Genomic DNA, 19,353 nt, shown 5'->3' on the forward strand with positions numbered 1-19,353 from the left:
CTTTCAGTTTTTCCTGTAATGCAGGCCTTGTGGTGGAAAATTCCCTCAGTTTCTGTATATCTGGAAAGTTCTTTATTTCTCCTTTACATCTAAAGGATAACTTTTCTGGACATATTATTCCTGGCTGATAATTTCTCTCTTTCAATAGTGTGAATATTTGATTCTACTCTCTCCTGGCTTGTAGAGGTTCTGCTGAAAAGTCTGATGATAATATAATGGGCCTTCTTTTGTAGGTTACCATCTTCTTTTCTCTGTCTGCCTTGAGAAATCTTTCATGGTCATTAAGTTTTGACAGTTTTAGTATAATGTGCCTTGGAGAAAGCCTTTTAGGATTGAGGTTATTAGGTGTTCTGTTTGCTTCTTGTATACAAGGGTCCCGTTTCTTTCATAGGTTTGGGAAGTTCTCGTCAACTATTTGTTCGAATAGGCTCTCTGTTCTCTTTTCCCTCTCTTCTCCTTCTGGTATACTCTTTATTCTTATAGTGCTGCTTCTGGTGGGGTCAGATAGTTCTCATAGAATTATTTCTCTTTTTTCTTTCCTTCCTTCCTTCCTTCCTTCCTTCCTTCCTTCCTTCCTTCCTTCCTTCCTTCCTTCCTTCCTTCCTTTCTTTTTTTTTTCTTTTTTTTTTATTTATTAGTTTCAGGTGTACAAGACAAGGTAATACTTAGACGTTCATCATTTATATCCCTCACACTGTGAACCCCCCTCCCCCCATCCACTATCCCTCCGACCTCACACTGAACCATCACATTATATATATAAAATTATAGTTGGCATTCATTAATGTTTAGCTCTTCCTTCCTTTCTTCCTTCCTTTCTTCCTTCCTTTCATCTTTCCTCCCTCCCTCCCTCCCTCCCTCCCTCCCTCCCTTCCTTCCTTCCTTCCTTCTTTTCTTTCTTTCCTCTCAAGTTTCTCTCTTCTTTTATCTGTGTCATTTCCAGATTTCTATCTTCGATATCACTAATTTTTTCCCTCCATCTAGTCAGTTCCATTTCCTGAGCTTACTATTTCGTTCTTCATCTCTTTTATTGAATTCTCATCTCTAGAATTTTTTTTTAGTTCTTTTCTAAAGTTTCATCTCATTGCTGAAGTATTCCTTTCGTTCAATGATATTATTTTTGAGCTCATTACACTGTCTATTTCAGTTTTCTTGCATCTGTTTGAAGTTTTTCAAAACTACAGTCTTGATTTCTTTATCTTTTAAATCACATATTTCCATGTCTTTAAGTTTATTTTTTGGAGAAATTTAATTTTCTTTCTGAACTGCCTTGTTCCTTGGATTGCTCATTGTATCTTATGGATTATTTCTCTGCCTGGATATTTATGGGAGTGAACTCTGCAGCAGGTTGATCAGAAGAGTTGTTTTGTTTTCCAGTAAGGGCACTGGAGTGCAAATGTTTTATTTTCTCTTGCACTGCTCCTGCTTTTGGCATCTGAGCTGGGCATTGAAAAATGTCTTTAATCCCTGGGGAGGTGGGCCTCTTCTCTGTGACCAGGTTGCCTTGGTCTTAGTGTACCACTTTCATGTGAAGAATGTGGTGGGTGATGGGCTTCCAAGACCCTGATATCTGAGAGTGACCCTGCAGCCAGATGCACTAACCGAGTTGTGCCAGGTGTCCCGCACCCCCCTCCATCAGCAGTGATGGGTGGGGGTGGGGTTGTATGGGAAGCCACTGGTGTGTTTCTGGCTTTGTTCTTCTCCCAATAATGGTGACTGCCAGACCTCAGCTGCCTCGCCTCTGGATCTCCACCCTTGTCACTGTGATTAGCTACAGTGTGTGTCTGTTCTCTGAAACTATCTGTCCAACTCTCAGGGCTGCAGATATTCTGCTTTGTAATCTGACACTCATTGGTACAGTTTCTTGTGGGGCCTGCTGCTAGCTCTTGTAGGGTGCAGGGAGGCGAGCTCTGGGAGGGTAGGGGAGGTGGCCAGGCTCCATGGCTTTGTTTTCTGCCTGACAATGGAGTCTGCTAGACTGCAGCTGCCAAACTTCTGTGTTCTGTCTCTGCCCCAGTCACTGGGTTTGGCTACAGTATATGCTGATCACTCAGACAGGAATGTCCTGAGCTACCAAAAGTGCACCTACAGTCGGATCTCTCCCTTCTCTGGAGACCCCCAGTGAGCTCCAGCAGCCTCTGTGGAACCTTCCCTCTTCTTCCTTCCCTCCTCCCTGTTCTCCTCAATTCATCCACCTTCAGATGTTTTGATGCACAAATCTATCAGGTGTTTTTGTGTATTGAGCAGGGAATGCTTTGTTGAATTTTAGCTGTTCAACTTGTAATTTCAACAAGAGAGATCAGGGGGACCTCTCATGGCACCATGCTTCTGACATCACCCAAGCCAATCCATGTTGATTTAGGAATGGATAAGTTTATCTGAAGAGAAAGTCAAGTCTCCAAGAATATTTTTGAAATATCTCTATCCCTTACTTGCAAGTATGTCAACAACTTTGACGAGATCCTAATTCCCAGTTAATTAGTAAATATTAAATAAAATCTATTTCTAACCTTTCTTCATCTCCATCAGATTCCACCTGTTCCAATGTCTCTTTCCTAAAACATTTCAGTGGTTTTCCATTGACTCAGAATAAAAAAGCTTAATGTAAAGGATAAAACAATTTTGTTCACAAAGAACGTATTTGACTTTTCCTTCTCAATCATATCTGCACACCCAATATTTTATTAAATAAATACCTCTCCTCTCCTCCATAATACAATTTCAATCATTTAGTCCTTCTATTGTTTTTCTCCTCTTTCAAATGATTATACATCTCTAAATCCCAAAGAGTGGTGTAGTAGAAGAGCTTAGAATTTTTCAAATTGGGGAGAGGACAATGTGAGAGGAAAGGAAAACCTGGGAGAGGGGGAGATCTGCAGGAAGTGTATAGAGTTAGTAATTTTTTTATCTCCTAATGTAGGATTTAGATGCCCAGAATAAGTATTTCAAGAAGGAAAGTGAATCCTTCTTGGTTTGCTGCTAAGAGGAACATTGATAAATGGCCTTTGGATTTTGGTGACTTTAGAAAGACCTGTTTTGGTAGCAGTAGACTGAAATGGGTTAAGAAGGGAGTGGAAGATGAGGCATCAAAGTGTATAGACTAGGTCATCCCCTGGAGCAGGCTGCTGGCGTAGGAGAGAGGAGAGTTAGCAGAAGCTGTAGGAGCTATGGGAATGGGCTGCTTTTATTTTGAAGTGGATGAAATCAGTGCGTGTTTGAAAGCTGGAAAGGATCCAATTTGACTATATAGAAGAGAAAAGGAGAAAATGTACAGTGTATGTTCCCAAATGAAGCAGCAGAGAATAGAATCCACAAAACCAGGGGAGGGATGGGCCTTAGACTATTTGAAGACACACTGTGGATCAAAACAGAAGAAACAGAGCAGGGCATGGACTTAGGTGGTATGCTTGTTGTTTCCCAGATTTTAAAAATGTTAAGAATGTTACAGTTCATTTTCATTATGTTGTGTTACTGTTATTTTCTCCCTTATACCTGTTGTTAGATATTTGAGACTCCTTTGAAAATCCCGATCTATGATTAAAAAGAAAGAGCTGTCATCCCAATGTTTTTATATGACATGGAAAATAAAAGTTCAACTAACTATTTGTTGTAATAATAAAGACCAGAAGCAAAACCAAAGGCCAGGATCCTAGAATCTTTCATGTTGACCTCTGTTCTAGTATGAACTTTAAAATCTGTTTTACATCAGACGCTGCAGGAAATAGAATAGGAGAACATGGGAAAGGAATATATCCTGCTAAGGTCGCCTAGGTCCAGGGGGATTGGTGATGTTACCAAAGAGAAACAAACAGCAGTTGATGAGGGTTTTCAATATGAGTAAAAATGCTTTGATGTCAGATTATTTTTTAAAAAAGAGACAGATACAGATTTTAGCAAGAAAATATCAAAACAAAACCCACATTGACCAAAGTTATGTTCAAGAAGGAAAGTTGCAAGAGTAAATGTGGGTAATGCCACAGAGCATAAAAAGTCTTTTATTAGAATTCATGGTAGCCATTAAAAGAAATTTCTTTAGCCGTATGGAAATTTTAATTAAGCATCCTTTTTTAAAAAAGAGCATGTGGTAAATTTAGAGGAATAACCTTTAATATGATAAATTATTCAGAGCCCACTTTTGGGTGGATAGTTGGTATTTCATTAAATTTTCAAATAAATATTATCCTTTTGCTTTGTGAAACCTCTTAATATATTATTATGGCTTTTCTAGTTTCTATCCTTCCTTTCACGCCCTAATTGCTTTCAAAACTGTTATTAGTGTGATGTTATTTACCCTTTCCTGACAAGGTTAAAAGCATTGTTAATTGACCACTAGTTTCATTGGATGTGGTATATAACAATTACAGTAATGAGTAAACAACTGTACAACTACAAATACAATGCCAGCAGAACCTGACTGCATGAACCAACATTTAACACACTCTAGTGAAAACTACTCTTTCATGTGATGCTATCCTTAACATAAGGGTCATATCTGGGAGGTCAAAAACATACCCAAAATAATTTATTCCATGTAATACACACTACGTTTCCCCCAAAATAAGACCAAGTCTTATACTGTATTTCTCTGAAAATAAGACTGGGTCTTATGTTAATTTTTGCTCCAAAAGATGCATTAGGGCGTATTTTCAGGGGATGTCTTATTTTTTTCATGTACAACAATCTACATTTATTCAAATACAGTCATGTCATCTTCTGGAACATCATCATAATGTAATAAATGCGTCCGTCTGGCTGACAACCTTTTTTATCCTGTTTTTTATTAGTTTCAGGTGCACAAAACAAAGTAATACTTAGACGTTTATCATTTATATCCCTCACACTGTGTGAACCTCCCTCTCCCCATCCACTATCCCTCTGACATCGCACACTGGCTGACAATCTTAACTGGGGCTCATTTTCTGGGTAGGTCTTATTTTGGGGGAAACACAGTAGTTGTTTAATTTCCATAACCTTAATTCTCTCTAAAGAGAAAGTTAAAGAATTTGAGGGGATGAAGCAAGTGAGAAGGGTCACGTGTAAACAATAGTTTCGTTGCCTAACACCACCATGTGATTCAAGATTCATTTCAAGCCTTTTTTTTTTGTAGGGGTCTTTCTGAACCTCCTTCCCCCTAGTAGAATGCATTTCTCCCTCCCTTGCACTTCTGGGGTGAGGAAAAAAAGAGAAGGACTCTAAACTACTCCATTTATTATTGATTAATTAAATTATTTATTACATTTATGTATAATTCTAAAATATACTTATATTTTGATTCTTTGGCAGGATAAGACTCACTTCTCTACATTGCATTGTTATAATAATCAATGCTGTATTTAGAAAAAAATAACAGAAACAGTAGTCAAAACTGAATACAGTCTGACTGGATATTTTGAACTTGTGAAAAAGACACATTTCAAATCAACATAAAATAGACCTAAACATCTTTTAAAAATTCAAAAATCAGCTTTAACTCAATCTCACAAGAGTAAATGTTGGTTTTGTTTTCCTGAAATCATTTGAAATTTTCTGCTAAGAGTAGAATAGAAGAAAAAAAATCATTTGAGAAACTATTTTATTTCTTTAAATGGATTCAAATCTTAAAAAAACTGTTGATGCTGAGCTGATTTTGAAAAATAATAATCTTTCATGTTAGAAAAGTTTAAATTGCCAGTTTAAACCTGTTAAAATATTTTTATTGCATTCTTAGTAATTTCCCATGGAAGCATTTCTAAAGGCTCAGTAAAACATTTACAATTTTATAAAACCTTTTAAATTAATTTATAACTTAGCTATGAGCTTCTTTTTGGGAGACTCAGAACAGTGGGTGACCTTATATCCATAATGTGTATGCTTAAGTGTTTTATTACAACAGAGTGAATTAGGATGGAATTACTTAACTTTAGATACCAACATTTCATTTAACTGCAATCTGTTTGGCCCTTTACTCAAACCAATTTAATTCCATTTTATATAATTGCAAGCTTGCTTTTGTATGTTCTAGTTATTTTGTTTTATTTTAAACCATAGAATGGCTTCAAATAAGGAATAGGAGAAAATATTGACCAAATTTAATAATTCTCTTGGCATTTTATCCCATCAGATGTTTAAGAAAATCAATGTTTTCTTGTAATCTTGATTCATGAGATATAATGCTTCAACCCCTTTTGTATCCAATCTCACATCCTCTCAGTTCACCTTTTCTTCTCAGCTGTTACTATGACAACCAAACTGTGTGCAGGTGTAACCTGACAGCACATTGATACAACTGTACCTGTCTTTTACTTTCTTTCCCAGAGCGTAATTGCATTTATTTTTAGTTCTATTTTTTTTTAAATAAATGATTTAAGGGCTGTGTATTTTCCTCTGTGTAGTGTTTCAATCACAGTCACATGATAGGCCAGGCAGTATTCTCATTGCTCTCTTGTGATTATAATTTAATTTTAGCTTTGATCTCCCAAGTTAACCCAAGAGTTACTTAGAGAAGTCTTTTTAGTATCTAAATAAGTATTTGCCTTTATTTTCAGTTTATTTATTGCCTAAAATGTAGCTTTAGTGATTTCTGATTTGGGCTTCTCCTTGAGAGTTTCCTTGTGTAAAAGATTACATGGTCTTTTTAAATAAAATTTTCATGAATGCTGAAAAGTTTTTATTGAAATGTTATATTGGAACTCTTCCTATCTCAGATTTGATGTAGGTCACAAAAACTCAGTGGTAAGGACTCTCACATTGTACTGAGAGGGGCTCTCTCAAGTTAAGTAAGTCTTGTGAAGAAAGGGCTGAAATCAGCTTTGCAACCTCCAGCTGAAGTAAACTGCAGCCTAGGACCTCAGCCAGAGGTAGGTTAATAAAGAGAGAAGCAGAAGCTCTAACATTCAATCAAGCTCCAGGTTTCAACCATCGCATAGGACTGGATATTCAGTTACTGAATTAAATGTGCATTATGATTCAAAGGGACTCATAACTCTGAGTTTCAGAGAGTGATCAAAAAAATGATAGGTTTTACCCCGGGAAAGGGAAAGACTAGCCCCACAGAGCCGTGGTTTGGTGTGGACGGAGTTGCTCCCTAATCATATCCTAAGAGTGTCATATCTTCAGTGGGTGCTTACATATTTATAGATCAATTTCCTTGCTGTGCTATTCAAATAGTCGCTAACAGAGGTTGGCAAACTACAGTCACAGGTCAGATTTTGTCTGTCACTTGTAGTTATGAATGGTAGGAGAACACACCACCCCACAATATGACTGCAGGACTTCAGGACATGACACCCCAAATTAACCACTTTGATATATTGATTATTTTGAACTGTAGTCACTTGAAAAACAGTAAATGCAGGGAGAGGATTTCTCTGAACTCCTCCTATCTGCCTTAAGATAAATCCTCTAAAAAACCTCAATTGTCACAGATACCTTACCCAGGAGTTTCATCAACCAGGGAAGATTGCTTTTATCCCAGGAGAGGAGACTACCACATTCAGACAAAATTTGTCACAAACTGCCATACCGCTCATCTTTCTTAGGACCCATTCATCTTTTTTAAAAATCATTTACTTCCCTCTAAATTGTCTATATACCTCTCTCCTTTCCCAATTAAGATGGTATTTAATTCTGACTTCTAAACCACTTGTGAGAATTACTCACTTTCTCTGGGTATTTCCCATGTACCTAGGAGGTATACATGTTCATAAACTTCTGTGCATTTTTCTCTTATTAATCTTTATCACAGGTGGTTTCAGCCAAGAACTCAAGGGTGAGGCAAAATTGTTTTTCCTCTCCTACACTTGTAAATAAAGTTTTATTAAAACAGCTACACTCATTCATTTATGGATTAGTTTTGGCCGCTTTCACATTGCAACAGCAAAGATGAGTTATGTAGTTATATGACAGAGACCACCAGGCCCTCATGTCTAAAACATTTGCTATCTGGTCTTTTGCAGAAAGTGTTTGCTACCCTTGATTTATGTATTTCTCAATTTTTTGTCCCCTAATTACTTGATTTCTCCCATTATGACTGTGAAATTGTCCAGTTCCCCTGATGTGTGCACCAGTTTTTACTTTAAAAATTTCCAAAGCTATGTGGCAAAGTTTCATGACTGTTGTATCATTTATAGGCCTATAACTTTATTGGGATCTAATATATCTCTTGATCCCTTTCAACGACCTTTATCTTGAATTCTCTTTTGTCCAATCTCAACATCAGTATAACTACTTTCTTTGAGTTAGTGTTTGCCTATTGCTTAATTAGCATGAATTAATTTTTAGTTTACAACATTACTTTCTAGATTCTTTACTTTTAAAAGAAACATGTAATTAGCTTTTTATAAAACTTATGACTTGGAGAATTTAATGCGTTTATTTTGTGTGACTCCTATTCCTTGAATTTTTCCTTGCCATATTATTGTTTTTATATCACCTATACTCTTCTCTTCTGATGCTGTGTTTTCCTTACCTTCTTTTAATTTGATCCATTAAGATTACTTGTAATTTTTTTTCTTTTTGTGGGATGAAGTTGTAAATCCTAGTTCTCTCTATCTAATGTACGTCCTTAAAATCTTAACATATATATTTCAACTCATTTTTCTGATGTTATTCAGATTGAGCCATATCCATTATTTTCTACCTAAGATAGGAACGTTGTCTTCCTTTCTTTCTTCATCCTTCTCACTTGTCACCACTAAGTATGATAATAATTTGAAGTTTTATGAGTGATATTATGAGACTATTATTTTTAAATGGTATCAATTATTTAGACTCAAATATTGATTTTATGAAATTACTATTCTCTATCTTTTTCCAACATTTTCCTTTCTGGGGAAGGAAATGTATTTTCTAATGTATGTTCTCAATTTTTTTCTGAGTGTTCATGGTCATAAACTTTATCAGCCTCTGCATGTATGAAAAATATGTATTTTGATCTTTCCCTTTAATGCTTTCACATCTCAACCATGTTCCTTTAAACCAGTTAACGCCTCTGTAAGTAGCCCATTAAACTTTCATCAATTAAAAATTTTTTCTGCCGCGATCCTGAATGTGACAGATATTATATCTTGAAAACCAAAGAGATTGTAATACAAACCATCTCTCATTATCATTTTAGTAAATTGTCTGAATGTTAATAAATATTCCCAAACTATAGATGTATACCACACACATGTGCACATATATCTTACACATAGGCAAAATTAACAATAATTGTAGTATTTACATTAGCTCACAAAACTTATAATTTATCTAAGGAACGACTTAACCATGAAAAGAAAGGGACCTAGTATAAATTTTCATAAATAAATAGCAAACAAATTTTATTGATAAAGAAGAACATGACCTTAAAACTAACTAAATAGATAAGCAAGCACTCTGGATAGTGTATCAGTTAGGATGCATTTGGTTGCAAATAAGAAAACATGAAACTCGTACTTGCTGCAACAATGCAGGGAAGAGTTTGATAAACTGGTCAGTGAGCACGCTGCAGTTCGGTTACCTGGGATCTTGTTAGAAATGCAGACTCTTGGGGTTTACCCCAGACTTACTGAATCAGTATCTCAGAAGGTGGGGCCCAGGTGTCTGTGTTTTAACAAGCCTTCTAGGTGATTCTTATTCATGATGAAGTTTCAGAAACATGAGGGAAGAAGACTTGTTGACTTAACAAACTGGAAGTTTAGAGATGGATTCTCTGGTTCAATGTATCTTTTTGTGTGTCTGTTCTGTCTTCCATTTGGCAGTTTTGTCTTCATTCTGCTTCCTTTGGTGATCTCTATGCATTACCAATAATACTGGGCCTGTAGACTTCCTCACTGACTTGAGAAAAATAGGAACAGCAGGTCATAGGAGGTCTAACAATTCAGTTCGCGAACTCATCCTAGAAAAAGTGCTACATCCTTCATTGCTGAATAACACTTGGTCACCTTTGAAGTCCTCCCCTTTGGAAGCTATGCACTGATGCCACCTGTAGTCCACCCTTCAAAACAATTTGGAACTCCTTCTGGAATGGCCATCAGAGCTGTTGTCATATTACCCTTGATGTCCTGAATGCCATCCAAATGTCTTCCTTTCAATATTTCCTTTATCTTCAGGTAAAGAAAGAAGTCATTGGGGGCAGATCAGTGAGTAAGGAGGGTGTTCACGTACAGTTATTTGTTTACTGGCTAAAAATTCCCTCACAGACAGTGCCATGTAAGCTGGTGCAAAAGCCATGAATTTTTGGTGAAAAGTTCAGCTCGTTTTCGTCTAACTTTTCCACGCAGCCTTTTCAGCACTTCCAAATAGTAAACTTGGTTAACTGTCCAGTTGGTACAAATTCATAGTGAATAATCCCTCTGATATCAACAAAGGTTAACAACATCAGTGCAACAAGTTCGCGAACTTAATTGTCAGATCTTGTACATGGAAGCTGCTTTGTGGAACCAAGGACATTTCTTTCTCCTGTACCACACTGTCTGGTTGAGTTGCAGGACCATTTGTAAACATGGGCCAGGAGATGGGCTGTGCTGATCACTGTGTGCCACATGTGATCTACAGACACAGAGGAATTTAGCGTCTCTCCAATTGATGGGATGCACTGGGGACATGTGAGTGCCTGAATCAAATTAGAGTTCATTCTGTGAGAAGCTGAAATAAATGGTGGAAAACCACCACAAAGTCAGTAACATTAAAATGTGAACCTACCAAATGATTATATAAAATTAATTTAACAGATCATCAGAATGCCTATTTTAAAAGGTTAAATATCAGAATACCTATTTTTAAAGGTTAAATATAAAGGTTAAATATATTAAACTTACAATAGAAAATTGTCTCACATTTTAAAAATAAATTACTAATGAGGGAGGACTCAGATAACAAGATTTAAAATAAACTTCATTACTCAAAATTGTCTACCTAGGAAACCAATGGAAAACAAGAATAAACAAATAGATGTATGTAATTGAATAAAGTTCCAAAATGAATGAATGGAAACTTAATACATAATAAAGGTAGCATTTCACTTCATTGTTTCTTTCATAAATACATTTGGCATAATTAGCCACCCATCTGTATAAAAGTGGTTAGTTAGATCATTTTGTTATACCACTTACAAAAGTAAATTCTAGGTGGATCAAAGATATGAATGTAAAAGACACACAATATTCACAAAACAATTAGGAGAATATTTGTAGAACTGTGTGGTAGGGAGACCTTCAGGAGTAATAAAGGAAACATTACAGAAAAAGATTAAGAGATTTAATTACAAAGAAATTTAAACATACTACATGGAAAAATATACCATAAACAAAGTCTGAGAACAGATAAGACTGAGAGGAAATATTTGTAATATAGACAGCAATAACAAATAAATTGATAATAAGTACATAAAAAAACTAATAAAATTTGGCAGTGATGTAAATCAGCAAGTCACAGAGGAGGAGATGCCAATGGAAAATAGATATTAATATATGAAAAAATGTTTAACATCACTAGTAGTCAGGAAAATGAAAACAGACACAACAGTGACAGACTACATATTTAAACCCAGCAGACTGGCAAACGTGTGTATGTGTGTGTGTGTGTGTTTAATATATAATGCCCTGTGTTGATGGGAATCTGGAGAAATAGGAATTCTTATATATGCTGGCAGAAGTACGAAACACTATAACTCCTTTGGAACAGATCTGGTAGCATCTATCAAAATTGAAAAAAAATTTCATATATATATATACATATATATATATATATATATATATGTATATATATATATACACACACACACACACACACATACACACACACACATGCACACATACACATATATCCTTTAACCATGTTATTTCAGTTTGGGGAATCTATCAAACAGAAATCAACCCACATATATATAAGGCAATATGTACAAGAATGTTTATTATAGTGTTATATAAATGGTAAAAATAAATCAGCAAACTATATTGTCAATTAATAGGAGACAGGTTGAATATGTTAAGGCACACTCATGCTGAGAAATGCTATGCAACCATAAAAAAGAAATGAATGCATTCATTATTCATTCAGGAAACATTTAACATATACCTACAGTGTTCATGTTCTGGTCTAGGTGTTGACATTCAAGGGACATCTAAAGGCAAGTGTGTCCTTTGTGACTCATATACTAGTGAGGATGGGAAACAAACAAGGGAACAAATAAATAAGATAAATTCAGAGAGTAATTATACATTAAAAATAAAATAACACAGGATGATGTGATAGAAAAGGATAGATAGGGAGGTAAACAGACATCTGAAAAAACTGAGAAGCCTTGTGAAAATAATGGAAGATAATATTTTAGGCAGAATGAACATCTTCTTTATAACCCTATCAATGCATCCAGATGGATGTTCAGATTATACTAAAAAAATAAAAGTTACAGAAAAAATATGGCATTGTATGATCCTATTTTTGTGAAAAAAAATAGAAGAATCACTCTTCAGGTGGGTATGTATGTGCTCTGTGTAAATGAGCATAGAGAAAACATAGAAGAATACATCATGTTACCACTAGTTAACCCAGGAGATAGTATTTGGGTGGGGAGGTAGATATAGTTAGTTTAATATTTCTTTGTAGATGTTTGTTTTTGTCTCATAATAGGAAGTAGATTGTGATTTTATAGTTTGGGGAAAAACTGTAATAAAGATTTTTAAATCACTAAATTTTTTTTTTTTTTGGTATGTGCGTCTTTTTAACTTTGAGATTCATTTTTTTGGCAAAGAAAAATGCTCTTATTTCATTGATTATTTCCTCCTCATTGTTCTCTCTAACAGTTCTTTATGGAACACCTGTAAATTGATTTCCAGGATGCTCTGATTTCCAATTAATTACCTGAGACTCCACTTGGGCTGATCCCTGCTCACCATTGTACTGAATATTAGTTTTTGAAAGACTGACACACTTGTATCTCCACAGCTTTCTTGTGTTGATATTTTTGGCTATTGATTTTTTTCTGCTTTCTATTTTTCAGATTTTTTTTTCTCAGAGTTTCTGATCACTCCCCCCCCCCCCAATATCTTGTATCTAATTCTAAATAACCTACATATCTTGCTCAGTTCAGGCTGCTATGACAGAATAGCCTAGACTGGCGACTAATAAACAATAAACATCTGTTTCCCACAGTGCTGGAGGCTGAGAAGTCCAAGATCACTGTGCTAGCAGATTTGGTGTCTGGTGAAAACCCGCTTTGTGGTTCATAGATACATGGCTGTCTTCATGATACATCCTTACAAATGAGCTCTCAGCCTCCCTTTTATCAGGGCACTAATGCCATTCACTAGAGCTCTACTCTCAGGACCAAATTACTTTTCAAGGATCCCGTCTCCTAATACCAACGTATTGGGGGTTAAGATTTCAACTTAGGAATTTAGAAGGGTCATAAACATTTAGTTTATAATACCCAACATAATTGTGTATTGGGGAAGGATATAAGTTATCACTTTTATCCAACTTCCTCTTCTCTGTTCTTTCTGCCATTGTAGAGTTTACCTGTCAGCCTTGTAGTATAATTCAGGCTAAATCTAAGCAGTTGCAAAAGTTCACGTTTTTAGAACACAAATAACTCCTTACATTTCATGAGTTCAGAATATTTATCCCAGTTCTTGAATTTCAGCCTATTGAAATCTCTATTTTATAGTCTTTGTTTTCCTCTCAAAAACATTGGTTTTGAACATTGGTTTTGAATCATAGCAAACATGATTGCTGTGGGCATAGCTCCTACAGCTAGACTGTTGGGCTCTTTCATACCTGTTTTGACCAGAACTGCTTAGTTTTTATCCATTTTGTATTGTATGCTTCTGTTTAAGGTCTTGTCAGTAAAGGAGATGATTATTTTTAAAAAGAGTTGGAACAGCATCTTAAGAAGAAAAACAAAATCAGTTGGAATTCATGAGTTTGTTTTTGGCTCTCTCCCAATATTTTCCTTGATCTTTTCTTATTTTCAATTCTTCTTATGACCTGCCTTCCAGATGCCTACAACCACATGCAGTTCTCAGATTCTAAAACCGATCTAGACTCAGCTTTCCAATATTGTCCCTAGCAATCCTAAATTACCTTTGTTCCCCAATAAAAATGCAAATTCTACTAGTGTATCAGAACTTATCAAGATGTGACATAATTATCTGATTAAAAATTTGCATGTAGATATTAAAAATGGATAAGGAATCTCCAGGAAGCGTGTTGCACTTTAAAATTGGATACTATCCTAACTTATCTCTTGTTGGCATATGATATGCAGATGTGTATGTGTCTGTGTGATCTGTGCCTTTCCCTCCCCTTGTCTGCTCAGTGATGCGACATATTTTTCTTATTGAAAGAATGGGACAGATAACTGCAAGCCCTCTTCATGTGTCAGTGATTCTCAAATTAGTGAAGTTCTTAATGAATTTTCCACCGGTCTGTGACACAATGAAAAAAATAAGGCCACTGTCCTGCATTTTCATAAAACCAAATTGATTCAGTTTGTAGAACTGTAATTTTCCTGTGAATTTTGTCCCATTTTAATGAAATAACTATTGAAGTAAAAAAGTAGTCTTATTTTGAATGTTCTGATCTTGATGAAGCAGGACTTCCTATTATAAAACTCTCAAAAAAATAAATCAGTAAAAGCCAAAGCCTTGCAACACAATATATCCTGAGATATTTGGGGGAAAGAACTTTGTCGTACTCTGCACTTTATCCCCACTGGATAGCAAAGTGTCTATCATTCTATGGTGCCACTATTTGGAGAATTGAGTTATGAGGTACAAAGAGTAAGCCAAGCTTTTGAATGTTGTCCTTAGAGTTGATGTTGTTGCTGATTTGTATTAGCAGAAATTCTATTAAAATTACATGTGATAAATAAAGTTCATGCTGGAGCGTAGGTCTGTCATTACTCTCTATTTTTTTTTTCCCAATAGGAATTTCAAAGGGAGTTATTCACTCAGTCCCAGAGAATCAGCAAAATGGTCTAAGTTTTCTACTTCTGCACTTCTCCATATCTTTATTTCTAGAAACAATTCCTTAGGTCATGTTTAAAAAGGTCATGTCTATCATTTTCTAAAATAGGTTCCCAGCATCAAAATTGTGTGTCCTCTTAGTCTAGCTGGTTAGTTTCTTATTGATCTTTGTATGTGTTAAATTTAACTAAGACAGGGGTTCTAATTTGAAATTCCTATGATTCATTTGTCACATCACAATGTTGGAAGCACTTTTTGGCAATCTTTTGCAGTCCTGGAAGAAGTTGAAATTATACATGTCTTGTTAGCAATGATTCTTTCCCCCTGGGAAACTTAGCAAATGACTTGAAGAAATAGCTGTATATTACACATCTTACTCTGTATTTTATTAAACTTTTGTGTTTTCTTAAATTCAATAATTACATCCATATCATTTAACTTTTGCCAGTTGAGATTTCTTGACTAATCCTTTCTAAGAGAAAACTTTATTCTTTCAGTTAGAATTCTGAACCCATAATATGCACATTTTTCCCTTTTGAGATCACTTAAGTACTAGATTTTTCTCTATTTCAGCTAACTTTATACTGTAACAGTGGAACAAAATATTCTGACTTATGATCCCCTTTAATTTTCTTCTTTCTCTTTCACTCTCTGCTCAGTCTGTTGCGTCCTCTTGGTGGAAACACGATTTCCTTCCTCCTAGCTCCCCATATTCCACCCCATGGAAGTGCATGACAGTGATTACAGTTAATATAAACTGTCATTTTAGAGTAAGTAGACAGAAAAAGAATGTGGATATTAAAACACTGGCACATATATCTTCTCTATTTATACCAGTGCATTAATGAATGTCGAAGATATTTAACATAGGTGGGTAACATTTAACATTAGTGAATAAAATGTTGGAGGTGCAAACATTTCTTTTTGTGTTACTTGCAATTAAATGAAATGGGTATATGAAAATTTCAGCTATTAGTATAGTTGGCCTATGATAATTATTGATAAGAAGGGCAAGACCATAATGTGGATGAGCATGAAAAAGCATGATGCCTTAACTTATCACCCTAAAGACACAGGCAAAAGACCTTGAGAGTTGAGACCTGAAGTTCAATTGTCCTCCAGCCTCAAAGGAACTCCCACTCTATGGACTCAAGCTCTGTCTCAGGCTCTTTATTGCTTCCATACCATTGCACATGTTCTTGAAATTATTGATAATCTTCAGGACTATATTCCACTTTGTCTTTTGTTACCCTAGATCAGGAGGATATAGTTTCAACTTATTCCCTAATGGAAATGTCTGTGCTACCACACACATTTGTAGCTGGCAGTGTACCTTCGTGGCCTCATTATAAACATATGTCTTTTATTTTGTCTAACATGTATTTATTCTCTGTCAATTAAGCATGTGTACCACTATTCTTTTTCTCCACGAATCACTTGGTAAATATTTTCTATCTTCAACTTATGAAGTCTTATTGATGGCTTTTTAAGAATACCTGTGCTCTTACTCTCAAAAAGATTTAATAACTCTCCTCTATACATATTGTGATGATAAACACTCAGAGTTATGAAAATTTGTCATATTTATATAAATAATGAAGATAACAAGGAATTTCATACTCATGAGCATATCAGGAGCTAGTTTTCTTAACTCAAATACTTTAATTCCAGTTAATGTTGCTTGTGCAATGGATTGTTTTTACTGTTTCCAGTTTCCAAAAACTAAACTTTTTTTCTTGAATAAGCAATGTTGGAAGATGATTTTCTAACAAAAAAGGTGAAATCATGTTTGTCATATGATATAAAATGAACATGTGTCAAAGATTTTAATTAATGAGGGAATAAAATTGATATAAAGAAAACTCAAAGTGCCACAGGTTAGTAGTGAAATAACAGACTGAAATGAATTTACAAATAGATGTCAAACTGGGAAAATTGATCAACATGCAAAAGACCAATATGCACTGGTCAAATGCATTTCATCAGACACAATTTGCATTTATAAAAATAGAAATCATTGGCAATATGATTAGTTTTTTGGAAGTTAACATCTGTCTCTACTGAGTTGTAAGATACCCTAGTCAAAGATAAAATAAAGGGTACCTTCTAAGGAATCAGTCAATATCCCAAAACTGTGGTGTTCCACAGAGAAGAGAGTCAGTCATCTCCTTTTCCATCATTTCCTTCTCTGTGATCTTAAGAAACTCAAAGGAAGATTTTTCTTTTTTTTCTTTTATTTTCGATTTTTTTGATTTTTTTTTTATTGGGGAAAGGGAACAGGACTTTATTGGGGAACAGTGTGTACTTCCAGTACTTTATTTTTTTTTTCCAAGTCAACTTGTTGTCCTTTCAATCTTAGTTGTGGAGGGTGCAGTTCAGCTCCAGGTCCAGTTGCCGTTGCTAGTTGCAGGGGGCGCAGCCCACCATCCCTTGCGGGAGTCGAACTGGCAACCAAGGTTGAGAGGATGCTCTCCAACCAACTGAGCCATCCAGGAGACAGCTCAGCTCAAGGTGCCGTGTTCAATCTTAGTTGCAGGGGTTGGAGACCACCATCCCTTGTGGGACTCAAGGAATTGAATTGGCAACCTTGTGGTTGAGAACCCACTGGCCCATGTGGTAATTGAACTGACAGCCTTCAGAGTTAGGAGCATGGAGCTCTAACTGCCTGAGCCACCGGGCTGGCCCAGGAAGATTTTTCTTGATCACAGAATAAGGATGGTTCCTTAGACTTGGCCTGATTATTTGCATATATGCAACAGAAGTTTAATTTACAATGTATTCCTTCTCAAGATCATGTTGCAAAATCCAGAGCCATACAGTATTAAACAATCACAAAATTAACTTCTTTCTGGGAATTGTCATGAGGAATCTCAGATTGGATTTTAATTTTAAAGGCTTCTAGTATTTGTTATCTTGAAGGAAGGAAGCCAAGCCTCAAAGCCTCCTTTCACCAGATTTTACCTGCATTATTTATACATTTGGATGAATTTTTCTCCTCTTCAAGACCCCAAAATATCCTTAGGTTCTTTGGCATGCCAAGAAGTGAACTTTCTTACAGCCTGTAAGGTTGGGACTCTATAACCAGGTGCCAGGGCAGTTTCTCTGAGAGGACTTTGTAGGCATCAGTTTTGTAGGTAAAATCAATCTTAGTTCCTTAAAAGTGCTGGTCACACCTGATTAAATGACTATTATTTTCAACTGTAACACTCTATGTGAGGACTATGTGAGGACTCTATGTTTGCATAATTAGTTTTCCTAATTATATCTTGGTAGAACTGAGGATAGATTCTTAATGAGCCTAAATAAATAACTAAATTAACTTGAAAAATCAGAGAACTTAAGAATTTCCCGAAGGGTCAATGGAAATCAGATAATATTTTTGAATGTTTCATTCTGGTTTACAAAAGCAGAGCTTATCAAATTGTCATGTTTCACTAGATTTTGAGGTAGAAGTTTAATGAACCTGTTTTATTCTTGACTCAATCCAGTCTGACAGTTGTCTAAGTGATGTCATCACAAGGCTTTACTAGAGAGTCTATTATTCGAATTGTCAATAGTGTGATGTGCCTGGTATAGTTCTTTCCCATGCTGTTCTGACATACTCTGTATTTGTTGAAGACAAAACTTCTGGTAGATGATAGAGGAGTTAGTTGTCACAGTATCAGAGTAAAGCAAAGACTATAGATGACAGAAACTTAGTGGCTATTGTTAATTTCTTACTGAAAAATTCAATGGTGAAAGGATTAATAAGAGTTCACAATAAGAACATGTAAGTGACCAAAAATGTTGGCTGTTTTTGTGACATGATGCAAAACATCAAAATATAGTTATTCTGAATATAATTTTAGATGAACTATTTCTAAAGATAACTGATTAAGCCTATTTTCAAAAAGTCAGTGAATGTTGCATCTGATTTATGAAGAAGAACGAGCATGACTTTTATAGAGGAAAATCCTTACACACACATACACACACAAATACATATACACATATATAAAACATACAAAGTGTATATAATAATATACAAAGAATCCACCTAGAATATAAAGTAAAGAGATTTTGTAATAAGAACTAAGGCCTAGACATTTGTGTTTTTATAAAACTTTATGAGTAAGTCTTACATATATTCTCAATGAGAACCACTGGCCTTGAAGTTACTAGATTTAAAGTGAAGTTTCAACTTAAATAATTATAAAATTATGACCAACAAGATATTCTGTAGTCTAATACCATCAGGCAAATCACCATGATTATGAAAAATCTAGGAAAAACCAACTGAACTATTTCATGAGACTTTTGATGAGTGTTTTCCTGAGCATAAAATGTTATCATAGACAGGATTTCAATACACTTGATGATCATTATTCACAAATCCTGTATTTGTGTATTTGCCTACTTACTAAAATTTATTTGTAACCTCCAAATC

This window comes from Rhinolophus hipposideros (assembly GCF_964194185.1).
Source record: "Rhinolophus hipposideros genome assembly, chromosome: 2".
Classification (NCBI taxonomy): domain Eukaryota; kingdom Metazoa; phylum Chordata; class Mammalia; order Chiroptera; family Rhinolophidae; genus Rhinolophus; species Rhinolophus hipposideros.